General features: G+C 46.8%; 1 protein-coding gene across 24 annotated transcripts in view; it reads left to right on the forward strand.

Annotated features, from left to right (window-relative positions):
- KALRN (kalirin RhoGEF kinase) overlaps positions 1-12302 on the forward strand; it is a gene marked incomplete at both ends in the record, with an annotated part of 667375 nt that overhangs the window by 309894 nt on the left and 345179 nt on the right. The window lies entirely within an intron of this gene.

The raw sequence follows: 12302 nt of genomic DNA on the forward strand, positions 1-12302 counted from the left end.
CCACATATTATATGTATAAAGTGATATTTCACTCCCCTTCTATACCTTCTATGGTATTGACCACATGTAATCCAAAAATGTATCAAAATATGCAGGGGGGCAAAAGTAGGTTTACAGTTGTGAGTATGCAAAACAGAATTTATTCTTGTGTTATTATTTATTGATTATTGTATTATTTTCACCATGAACAGATGTAACCTACTTTTGCCCCACCCTGTACATGGAAAATGGAGAGCCAACTGGACATGTCTTTGGAAGCTGATTCCTTTCACTGCTGTGGTTGGGGGGCCTGGCGGTGGGTGTCCTGAGATAGAGGCAGGATAGAGGGAGAGCAGGGCATCCTGCACTGGCTGGGACCCGCTCTGGGTGCAGGGTCACTGTGCAGTGAGTCCCAGAAGTAACCAGGCCTTCAGGAGTGTCCCCCATTTGGGGGATGCCCTAACCTCCTTGCAGCCCTCCCTTCCTCAACCTGGTGGTGATTGAGGCATTAGAGGCAACGCCTGAGCCTCAGGAGAGACGACCCTGCAGATGTGCCGGCCCAGCTCTGAAACTGGGAGCCTGCTGGGAATGGAGGAGCAAGGGAGTCAGTTGCCTGCTTCTGCCATTGGGAGCTCTCCAGACGAATGCATCACCCTGAGCACAGGAGGGCACAGGGTCTGCCTGTAACTGAGATGGGGAGGTGCCAGGCTCCGGCGTTACTGGTTCAGTGGACTCTGAGGGACCCGTGGAGATCACCAGGCCCATGGATTGTGCAGCTTTCTTCTGTGCTCTTTGCCCTCCTGTTTTCAGGGCTGTTATTCTAGGATGGGCGCTGGAAAGGGGAGAGGGGCTGTGTGGAGGGTGGGCAAAGACCTCCCCACCAGGAAGGCAGCATCCAGACCTGGACTATCTGGGAGCTGTTAGACTGTCCTGTGGCCACCGTGGCATCTGCACTAAAGCTGGGAATAAGTGTATTAAACTACACCTGTGGCTGTTCTATATCATGCTCTTAAACAATGAGAGCCTTTCTGGAAGTGAAACTCCATTAATTCGTCTCTCCTGTACAAATCACATTGTTGGCACCAAGGAAGAGCAAGCGAAAGATTTTGAGGTGGACGTGATGGAGCTTTGGATTTCCCCTGGGAACGGAATTCCCCAGGATGGTTCATTCCATTGTCCTTTCCAGGTTAGGAGGATATCACCTCTGGGAACATCACTTCACTCACCTGTTGTCCCACTCACTCTGTCTCACCATGTATCAGACATTGGGACAGATGCACAAAAAATGTGCAAGACAAAGGCTACCAAACCTGGCAGTGATCTCACATGCTTACCTGACACCCAAACAACCATTCGTGTCCGACAGGGTATCTGAGCCGGTGTTTCAGAAGGTGCTGGACATAATGCACTAATGGTTAGAGTGAAGGACTTCTGGCTCCCAGAACTTTTATATAGTTATTTTATTTTTATATATTATATAAAACTTTATGTATATTATATCTTTATTATATAAATCTTATATACTTACCAATTTTGCATGTTTAAACTCTTCTATTCCAGTATTTTCGTGAGAGGAGAAACCCTGGCTTCTATCTCTCTGTGCTCCAAACAGCTCTTGGCTGTGTCTGGCATGAAACTGGGGTTCTCTTTACTTTTGCTCACAGGAGCTAAAATTATCGTTTGGGGACCCCAGTTTCTGCTTCTGTGAAATGAACCCTCCCTTTGAACACATTTAGTAGTTGTGGGTAAATGGCTGGAGTCTGCCTGCAGGAGTTGTGATGTGGAGGTATTGAGGGTTCCAGGTACTTACAGCCCAGGCAGAGGACACGGAGACACCCTCAGTGCCCATCAGTTACTCAGCAGCTTGAGCCTCTGCAGTTGGCCCAGCCCTTTGCTAGGTCCTGGCAAGATGCCCGGCATAAGACATACACATTTGAAAATGTAAAGGACAGGCTACGAAAGCATGCCTCTCAGCGTGCAGGGCAATAGAATATTGATGGAACAGTTATAGGCAGTGGGATGAAGGAGGAGAGAATTGATTGAACCATATTCTGGATCTAAGACTCATGAGCCCATTTGGAGTCCAGAGGTATTTACTCAGCAGCCTACATGGGAACCTGTGAACGAGACTCAGTGGCTGGGGCAATACAGAATCACATATTATTGGTTATTCAGCAAGCACGGGCTGTGGAGTCAGGCAGCCTGGTTTCAATCCTGCTCTGACAGATCTTGGCTGTGTGACCTTAGGCAGGTTGCTTCACCTGTGGTATTTCAATTGCTTCACCCCTAAGGTAGGAAAAATTATAGCACCCATCTCATCAGACTGAATGATATGCAAGTACAGGGCTTAGCACTGTGCCTGCCTCACATGTCATAAATCCTCCACATCCTCTTTGAATGGTACTCAGGCGCCCCCTGGTGCTTGTTCTGTTGGGGACCCCTGATTCTCCTGTTTCTACAACAGCAACTGTTTCGCGGGTCGGCTGAGTTCCGTTCCATTCAGTGATAAACCTCAGAGCTGTCAAGGGCCTGGAAGAGAGTCCAGTCTAACCTACTCTACGATGGAGGAAATTGAGGCCCAGAGATGTAAAGTAACTTGGCCATAACCACACAGCCAGTTAATGATAGTGCTGGGACGAGGAGCTAGGTCTTCGGCTCCCAGTCCTGGAGCCCTACAGAAAAGCCACAGAGAGAGGAGCAAGGAGACAGAGAAGGAGAACCGGAAGAGAGACGGGAAGCACATGTGTATAATTAACACAGAGGGGAGAGTGACAGACAGGCAGACAGATATGCACACAGCCCAAAACAGGGAGGGAGAGGGAGAAACAGAGACAGACAGTGGGGGAAGAGAAAGAAAGGGAGAGAGAAATTTAAAGACAGAGCCAAGAAATAGACATACATTGTATGGGAGGAGAAAGAGAAAGAGACAGAAGGGAAAGAGAGAGCTGGCCTGACTCCTAGCCTCATTGCCATATCAGGGGGTGGGTGGTCTTGGCCCAAGTAGGAACCATTTCCCCTTTAAGGGCCCAAAGCAGAGCAAAAGCAGAAAGATGAAAACCAAAAATAGAATGCCAGTGAAAATGAGATTGCACTTAAGCATCTGGTTTTGAGAGGAACAGTACTGAGCAGCAGCCGCAAGAGCACTCCCAGGACAGTGTCGCTCCACAGCGCTATCTCTCGCTTTCCCCTAACCCCTGTAGTTTCCCATGGATGTAAAGGACTTCTTCCAAGCCCAGATGGATCTGATTCTGTGGTGAGAAGAACAAGGAGTAGCTAGATTCTTGATCTTTCTGGTAGATGCAAATTCTATCTCATTATTTTGTAGCCAGAGCAACCATTTTGAACACTCTCTGCAGGCCATTTGTTCTGCTTCTCCTTTTCTTCTCTCTCCATTTTGTGCAATAATAAATTATAAAGTGTTTTGGAACACTTGCTCTGTGCAAGACCCCATGCTAGGAGCTGGAGGTTTCAGGCCTGAGAGAAGACATGTACACCGAAGGTCACATGAATGACACACAGCTATCTAGGTTCAGCACTAAAGAAGCAAAACCACAATAGTCTGGTGGAGTCGAAGCAGGGAAAGTTCCCTGTGGTTGGGCTGGCTTTGCACAGGTGCTTGGAGCTCAAGCAGAGGAGATGGGGGAAGGCCAGGAGGCAGAGAGTTAAGTGACAGCCAGGGGACAGGGAAGAGGAAGTCTAACTGGGTGCCTGCTCCCAGCAGTAGAACTGAGAGGTAAGGCTGGGAGGCTTAGGAATGGTCTCAGTGGTATGTGTGGGACAGTGACATGTTTGAAGCGCCAATACCATCCTTTAAAAATAATGCCTGCCCAGCCAGTGTGGCTCAGTTGGTGGAGCATTGTCCTGTGCACTGAAGGGTTGCCGGTTCCATTCCTGGTCAGGGCACATACCTGGGTTGCAGTTTGATCCCTGGTTGGGGAGTGTATGGAAGGCAACCGATTGATGTTTCTCTCTTCCATAGATGTTTGTCTCTCTAAGCATTTCCTTGGGTAAGGATTTAAAATCATCATCATCATCTTTTGCTTTTAAGCAGTCCAATCAGGTGAACTAGTGAGGTGCAGTAATAGCAGAATTTACCTGGCTCAGTGACTTTCCATTCTGAATGAATATATTAACATTAAAATCCATTGTATTACAAATGAATCTTACTTGTTTCTATCAGTTTTTCTGGAGCCTCATATAGAAAATTACAGCTTTTACTATGTCAGCTCTTGCTCGCCTAAGAATGTATAAAAAGGATTTGAGAGTAATTTTTTTTAACTCCAGATATCCAATCTTTTACTAGCTACTGACGATAGCCCCTTAATCATACTAGACCAGCGTGGGCATGGTGTGATCCAACTGACAGCTTTGCATAATAAAAGATGAGTGCTTTGGGTTGCACGCAGAATGAAGTGACCAGACTGATGATAGATCTAGAAATTAACTCCCCCTGTTTGAAGGAAGGATTAGAGCATCTAAAAAGGAAAATGCTCAGAGTGTAGTCCCAGGTGGATGTGGGGGGGGGGGGACACACGCAAGGGGGAGCCATTTGAACTTTGAACTGGTTACTTACTGGGTTGAGGAGGGGACTCGAACACCAGAGAGATGGTTTGATTCCAGCCCTGAGATTTTGTTACCAGGATTAAATGTCTATACAAGTTTTATTGTTCAAAGCTCAGGATTCACCATCTTTATGAGTGAATATGATTGAGCATCTAATCCCTTCACGTGCCTTATTTAATCTTCCAACACCGTAAGCCAGGTGATAGCTTGGTTCTCGTTTTACTGAAGCTTAGAAAGGACAAGTAAACTTGCCTTTACTTTAGCAGAGCAAGAATTCAAACGTCCACCTAACCACGAGATCTGTGCTCTTAGCCTCTCTCTATGCCCTGGACACTCTGCTAGGTGATGGGAATGCAGAGGCACAGCCCCTGCCTTTTAGGGGTTTTTAATTTAGTGCTGGAATGTCATTGCTCAGAGGACCCTGGTAGGTTACTTGGTCCCAAAGGTTATATAGCCTCTGACATCTGAGAGTCAGACTCAAAGTGCCTGTCCAGTAAGACCTGCACAGTCATACTCATACTAAACACTCCTTTCCATCTGTCCAGTCATTATAAAATGCCTTCTACAGTTATTTCTTACACAAATTTTCCCTAAAACAGACACTACCCATTCTCATTTGTTTTTCACAATCATAATTATGTTAACTCCTCATTGCTGATACTTCTCTTTGTAGCATATAGCTTGAATAATATCCATTTTTCCATGGTAGTATTCAGCAGTATTAAAATTCTCAATTAAGTTTTTGATGGTGATAAACCAATCATTCATATAACATTCAAGTAGCTAATATTTAATTCTTTGGATAGGGTGAATGCCCAGGAAGAGCAGGGGTAAGGCTCAGCTGAATTGGGAAGGTAGGAAGGGGAGAAAAGGAGGGCTCGCTTGTCAGGGTTGCTTGCTGATTAGAGTGAAGATAAGGAAACTTTCCCATCTGCCTCTTTGGTGTCCCTGATTTTAGAGGGAGCACGCTGCCCCTCTCCCCTTCGGAGGAAGCTGGTACTAGAGGCTCTATTCCAGTCCTCTCCATTATCCCTCAGCTGGAATTGACAGGGCGGGAGTGAGCTGCAGAGGCTTGCCTCTGACATTCTCAGCCCCTCCTGCCTGGGAATTTCATGGACTCCTAGTACCCCTCCGCACTCTATACCCCTCTGCCCTGCTTTCTGCCTTCCTCTCTTCACTTCTCATCATGGCCTGCATCCTTGACTTCCTGAATGCAAACTCTATTCTGACTGAAGTGTTCTCCTTCCATGATGAGCACCTTCCGAGGAGCACCTGGCTGCCTCCATCAGGCAGGGTAGGGAGGCAGATACAGCCTGGAAGGCAATGAGAGGAAGTCCCTTCCCAGGAGTTACTGAGCCTGATGGCTTTCTTGATCCATGGTAATTTTAAATACCTTTAATGTCCTCAATTCCTATTATGTTAACAAATGACAAGACAGTCACCATCCAGGGTCACTTCTTGAAAAATATATATATGGCTAATATGCAAAGGTCCCCTCCAGAGTTCGACTGGGAGACCAGGAGTTCAATAACTTGCTATGACATGCGCTGACCACCAGGGGGTGGCACAGAACAAAGGAAGGCCCCCGCTGGCAGCCAGCAGCCAGGGAAGGGAGGCCCTGGCAGGCAGCCAGAAGGCCCCCATCAGCCCTGATCGCCGGCCAGGCCTAGGGACCCTACCCATGCACAAATTTCGTGCACCGGGCCTCTAGTGTGTACACACACACACACACACACACTTTTTATTGATTTCAGAGAGGAAGGGAGAAGGAGAGAGAGATAGAAACATCTATGATGAGAGAGAACCAGTGATCGGCTGCCTCCTGCATGCCCATTACTGGGGATTAAGTCTACAACCTGGGCATGTGCCTGTGACCTCCTGGTTCATAGGCTGATGCTCAATCACTTAGCCACACTGGCTGGGCAGGATCACTTCTTTTTGATAACCCCTATGCTCAGCATGGTCAACATGCAATTTCTGGAACCTTGAATACCAGGCTAAAGGATAAAAGTCTCAAACTTTATGACTGGTGGGAAGCTATTGAAAGATTTTGAGCAGAGGAAATAGGTGAAGGTGTGAGGTGTTTTGGTGCCAGAGGGGGACTGGGTTGGAGTGGGAAGATCCTGGGAGCCACGATCCTGGTGTGGCCACAGAGCATGAACTCAGCTGGTGAGGCAAGATTAGGTTTGAGAGCATTTATGAACAAAATCACTGGAAATGGTTGTCCATTTTGTTATAGAAAACAAGGGAGGTGTCAACTGTGAATATGAAACTGTCTTTTACAAAGTGTCATCAGATCCCTGGCATTAAAATATCTGGCCAGAGTGGGGACTTGTTAAAAACACATATTATCTGGCCCTATTTCATACTTTTTGATTCAGAATCTGTGGGGAAGGTGGTACCTCTGTTTTTAAAAAAACAAAAAACACCCAGGGATTCTTAAGCATTCTAAAGTTTGAGATACTTAAGAAGTCCCAGCCTTCGTGGTGAAAAGTAGGGGGACACCGTAAACAGCCGCCAAGGCACCGGGCGAGGAGGTTCTCCCAGGGAGGTGTCAAGGACAAGACAAGTTCTAGTCACCCCAGCTCCACTGTGTTGGGAAGAGTCAGGAGTGGGATGGCTGGGAGTAGAGGGGCCCAAGGGCGGGAGGCAGCTAAAACTTTGGGTCTTTTGGTCTCTTAGCCAGCTTGCACCCAGCATGGCATCTGTCGGGCAAAGGGACCACAGTTCACAGTGACAGGAGAGTTTATACACCTGCTAATGAGTTTCAGCAGAGCCTTCTCAGAAAAATGATGGCTTCTCCCCCCATAGCAGGACATTTATTTTGATCCTACTTGTTCCAAAGAGGCGACAGAAAATGAATTACTGGTAATTGGGCATTTCGAGTGGCGCCTGCCTGCTCTCCGGTGGCACTGGCAGTGTGAGCCTTTCCCCTCCAGCACTAACACTCAGTGTGCTGTGCGGAAGAGACAGGAATAATGACTTTATGGACTGCCCTGGGTACTCTTATACATCGTGTGAGCCTGAACCTTTAACAAAACAAAGTGAGTGGAAGACACCTGATGGTGTGTAAACTCTCCTCCATTGGCCTCAGGAAAAATGGCTTTCTAAACAGCGGGAGGCTGGGGGCTGGGAGGGAGGAGCTGCGAGGGAGGAGTCCTTCCATTTATGTAAAACAAGGAAACGTCTTGTTGTTTTACCATAGATCAAATTATGGCACAAATTTAGTAATCGATTTCAAATAAGGTGATTGATCAGAGAGCCAGATGAGGGAATCAGAGAGTTGGGATTCTGATTCCACTATTGTTTGCAAAACATTTCCATGTCCTTTCATAGTTTCTGCCCTTTATCACACAGGAAATTCTCAGATCAGATTGGTTGATTTCATTCACTCATTTACTCAGCAAATGCTCTCTGAGAACATAGCAGTGACCCAAACAAAGCCCTGCCCAAGTGGGGCTTACGCAGGAGGTAGAGAGAAAACACCACCACAGACAAACATATAATAGGCCGTATAGTGATAGCCAGTGCAGCAGAGATCTGGCTGGATAACCACAGGATGTGTTTAGGAGGATGTTCCAGGTGCATGAAATGGGACCCACAATGTTCTTGAGACTCAAATGAGCTGCCTGTGTTCATGAAAATGGGAGATGGCTAGAGTAGAAAAAGGGGTAAGCAGTTTGGAGAAATTGGCTGGGTCCATGTCAAATTAGGTTTCATAAGGTATGGAGAGAATCTGGGTTTTCTACATGTGATAGGAAACAATTGTGGAGTTTCAATGAGGGGAGAGTCATGATTTGATTTTTGTTTAAAGAAATAGGTCTGGCTCCTGTGTGGATGGGCATGCCAAGAGTAAAAGGAGGGAAACCACTTAGAGGGCTGGTGGGGTGAGTGAAAAAAGATGGTGGCTTAGACTAGGAAGGTTGTGGCAGAAACAGTGGACAAGAAAGAGCTCAAGTAAGAAAGATTCTCAGGCTTGAGGCTAAGCAGTCAGGTGAAGTGTAGTGTCTTTTGCTAAGACAGGGGAGACAGGAGAGGGAGGGAGTAAGGCAGAAGGGAATGAACAGTTCTGTTTTGATATGTTAAGTATGAGGTGCCTATTATATGCCAAATTGAAGGAGAAGAGTGAGTAGGCAATTGAGTCTCAATCTCAGGAGAGAAATTAGGGCTGGAACTGTGCATATGGAAATTACCAGGACATAGATTATATTGAAAGCCATGGAACTGGATGAGATCATCCAGGGAGGAAGGGAAGAGGAAAAGAGGTCCAGAACCAAGCCCTTGGTCATTCCAAAATGTAGAGACTTGGCAGCCAAGGAGAATGCAGAATGTAAGACCGCAGTGGATGACAGGGAGCCTGGGTGTTACCAGCGAGCATGGTGTCTGAGGAGCTAATGAAGAAATGTTTCCAGAAGGGGGAGGCTCTTCCTCTTAAATGGGGCTGACCAAGGTAGGCACTCCTCAGGGTGAGGAGCCTCCATGGCTCAGAGATTCAGAGCCCAGATGGCTGAGGATGGCTTTGGTGGGGGCAGTCCAGCAACCAAAGTCCTCAAGGGAGGGTGGTCCCGAGTGAGTAGTGAGAAGGGAGTCCCTGAGCAGGGACAGCCTAGTGCAGGGTGTCAGAGCCCATGCAAGGTGAGCAAAGCATCTATATAAGAGGGTGGCTTAGCACAGGTGCACAGACTGAGCAGGTTCAGGAGGTCATCCACAAAGGGTGGGGCTTAGTGTCACCGCCTGGGCACAGTGAGGAGCACATCCACCCAGGGAGGGCAGCCCAGCCTAGAGGACTGAAGACCAACAGGGTGTGGAGGTGTCCACACAGGGCTAGCCAGAGGAAGTTTCTTGGAGGTGGTCTTGAAATTGATCCCTGAGGAAGGGAAGGGAAGAGAAGAGAAGGGAAGGGAAGAAGAGGATTAGGCAGAGGGTAAAGTTGAACTACAATGTCATCTCAAGGGAATTCTCAGCCATCTGCAGGGCATTCTAAAGATTGGGTGATCCATCAGACCTGTCCCAGCTGTGTATGTACAGGAGTTCATCATAGACACAGGCCAACCTGGGAAGGGGTGTGGCTTCAGGAGAAGCTGCTATCTTCAGACAAAGGTAATAATCCCCAAAGCGGACTAACAACTGAGGTCCCTCTGCCTGCTAGTGGCACTGGCAACAATTGTAAAAAGTCCTGTGTGACACATCACTGAATCCACCACCTACATGGTCTCAAAGAACCTTCCCCAAACACTTCTTAATTGCAAAGGGAATTAGAATGACTTGTGCAGTGAAGGAGGCTGGAAGACACCATCTTAAGCAAGGGATGGAAGTTAACATCACCAGTAATGGAACAAATTGAAAATGTACCCCACCTGATGGAATGAAATAGGAAGAACAAGAATAATTTCTGTGATTGTCCTGATTCTATTCATGAAGAAACATTAGACAAACCCAAATGAAGGGACATTTTATAAAATAACTAGAGGCCCGGTGAACGAAATTCAAGCAAGGGTAGGCCTTCCTTCCCCCAGCTGCCGGCACTGGCTTCCCTCTGGCACCCATGAATGGGGCTTCCCTCGAAGCCCCAGCTTTGTCCAGAAGGTCATCCGGAAGGGCATCCAGTCTAATTAGCATATTACACTTTTATTATAGATAGCCCTGTAACTGTTAGAAATGTCAAAGGCAGGAAAGGCAAGGGAAACCTGAAGAACTGTTCTAGATTAAAGGGACAACTAAATGTAGCATGTGCTTCTGCTCTAAAAGTCAGTGTTGGGACAGAACTTGAGTGGGATCTGGGTATTAGATTGTAGTGTTGCTGCCAGACCACTTGGGTTTGAATTCTGACCCCACTATTTGATAGCTGTGTAAGCTCAGGCAAGTAAACGAACCTCCCGGAGATTCATTTTCTTTGACAAAGAACAAACCCTCCATAGTCTCTCCTTCCAAAGAGGGAGCTGCTGTACCCTAAATATAATAAAGTCATGCTGTACCCACAATATAACATTCGAGTTGGAAGGAGACTGGGGAGATGGTCTGATCCAGTGTCTTCATTTGAGGCAGTGATGCCCGGAGAGGAGAAGGCACACACCCAGCAGGGTCACAACTGGGTAGGAGCAGAGAAGGGATGAGACCCCAAAGACAGTATCATTAAATTAGGATGATCATGATGGTGCCACAATTTAGTGGTGCTCTAGGGACCCAAGACACTTTTATATATAAGTAGAGCTTACATACCAACTTAAAACTTTGTTCTAAAAGTGGTTGTCTCTAAGTGCAGGGGTCTAACTGGGCTGGGAGATGCTTGGGTCTCCTCTAAAACTAAGATCCTATCGTCCTGACCGGTGTGGCTCAGTTGATTGGGTGTTGTCCCATGCACCTAAAGGTAGCCGGTTCTATTCCCCAGTCAGAGCACATGTCCTGGTTGCAGGCTCAATCAATGATAGGGGTGTGTGTAGGAGGCAGCCGATCCATGTTTGCTCTCACATCGGTGTTTCTCTCTCTCTCTCCCTCTTCCCTTCTTTCTTTCTAAAAAATCAATTTAAAAATCTTTTAAAAATAAATGAAACTAAGATTCTATCAAGTTAGAAGAATAAAAAAATAAAAGTCCTGGGATTGCAGGCAGCTAGATCCCTTGATGTTCTCCCATTCCCTCAGCTGCATTCATGGCCACTGTTCAGAAAATAATCAGTACTGTAGTTCTCTTCAAAAGGACTTTTTCTCTTCTTCTTAGCAGCTAGAAAGGACTGTCTCTTCCCCTGAAAAGTATTGTCTTGATTGTATGCTGGTTGAAATAAACACAATTAGATGAGAAAGAAAGGGGGTGATTAGGGAATTATGCATAATGGCTATTAGATTGGCTCCCAAATCCGGTTTAGGATGTGAGTGTCTCTCTTGGAAAAAAGATGTTCTGGGAAAGGAGTAATTTCTGTTTGAAGAGTTGGGGCACAAGAACGGAGGCAGAGCTTTACAAGTTGCTTACAAGACTGTCTGTCTGCTGGAGTGGCGAGGAGTCCCATGCTTACCTGGGCTATTGTTCCCAATGACAGTGTGAAGGTCAGACCTCTTGATGAATGGGTGGCACAACTTCTCCCAAGACAGTTGGGCAGTAGCCTCAACCATATTTGCACTTGACAGTTCATAGCTATAAACATTCATTGAGTATCTCCTGCATGGCTGCTGGGGGCAGGGGCAAGATGAAAGAATGTGAGAACCCCATACACTGGCAGGAACTACCTACCTGCCAAGAGGTGCAGTGGAGAGGGTGGAGACAGAGAGAGAGAACTTGGATTGCAGACTGCGAGAGATGCTAAGATAGAGTTAATGATAGGAGTGTGGAGCTGTAGACATTCACCCCAAAGTTGTGTGTTAGGGGGTGAGTTTGAGTTGAGTAGAGTTCAACATGTCTTAAGCAAAGCACACTCTGTGCTGAGTACCATGCTGTGTTTGGAAATCACAGGAGATTGGAGGCTAGTGGGAGAGATAGGCCCATGGGCAATAATTGTGGTTTGGACAGAGTCGGAAATGAGTGATCCCACCACAGCCTGGGCAGGTTATGAAAGAGAAAAGACTTTCTAAAACTAGAGATTTTGAGATGTCGCTTAAAGGATGAGTAGGAAGGAGCCTGGAAAGTGGTTATAGGGAGAAACAAGATGTGGACATTTTAAGTAAAGTTAAACATAGTGACAGCATAACTCAGGAGGTGAGTAGCTTTGGGGGAATTTAGGGGTGATGCAGAAACTTACTGGAGGTGGGGTTGAAAGTGGGGTAGGGCTGGC

The sequence above is a fragment of the Plecotus auritus genome (genome assembly GCF_963455305.1).
Source record: "Plecotus auritus genome assembly, chromosome: 2".
Classification (NCBI taxonomy): domain Eukaryota; kingdom Metazoa; phylum Chordata; class Mammalia; order Chiroptera; family Vespertilionidae; genus Plecotus; species Plecotus auritus.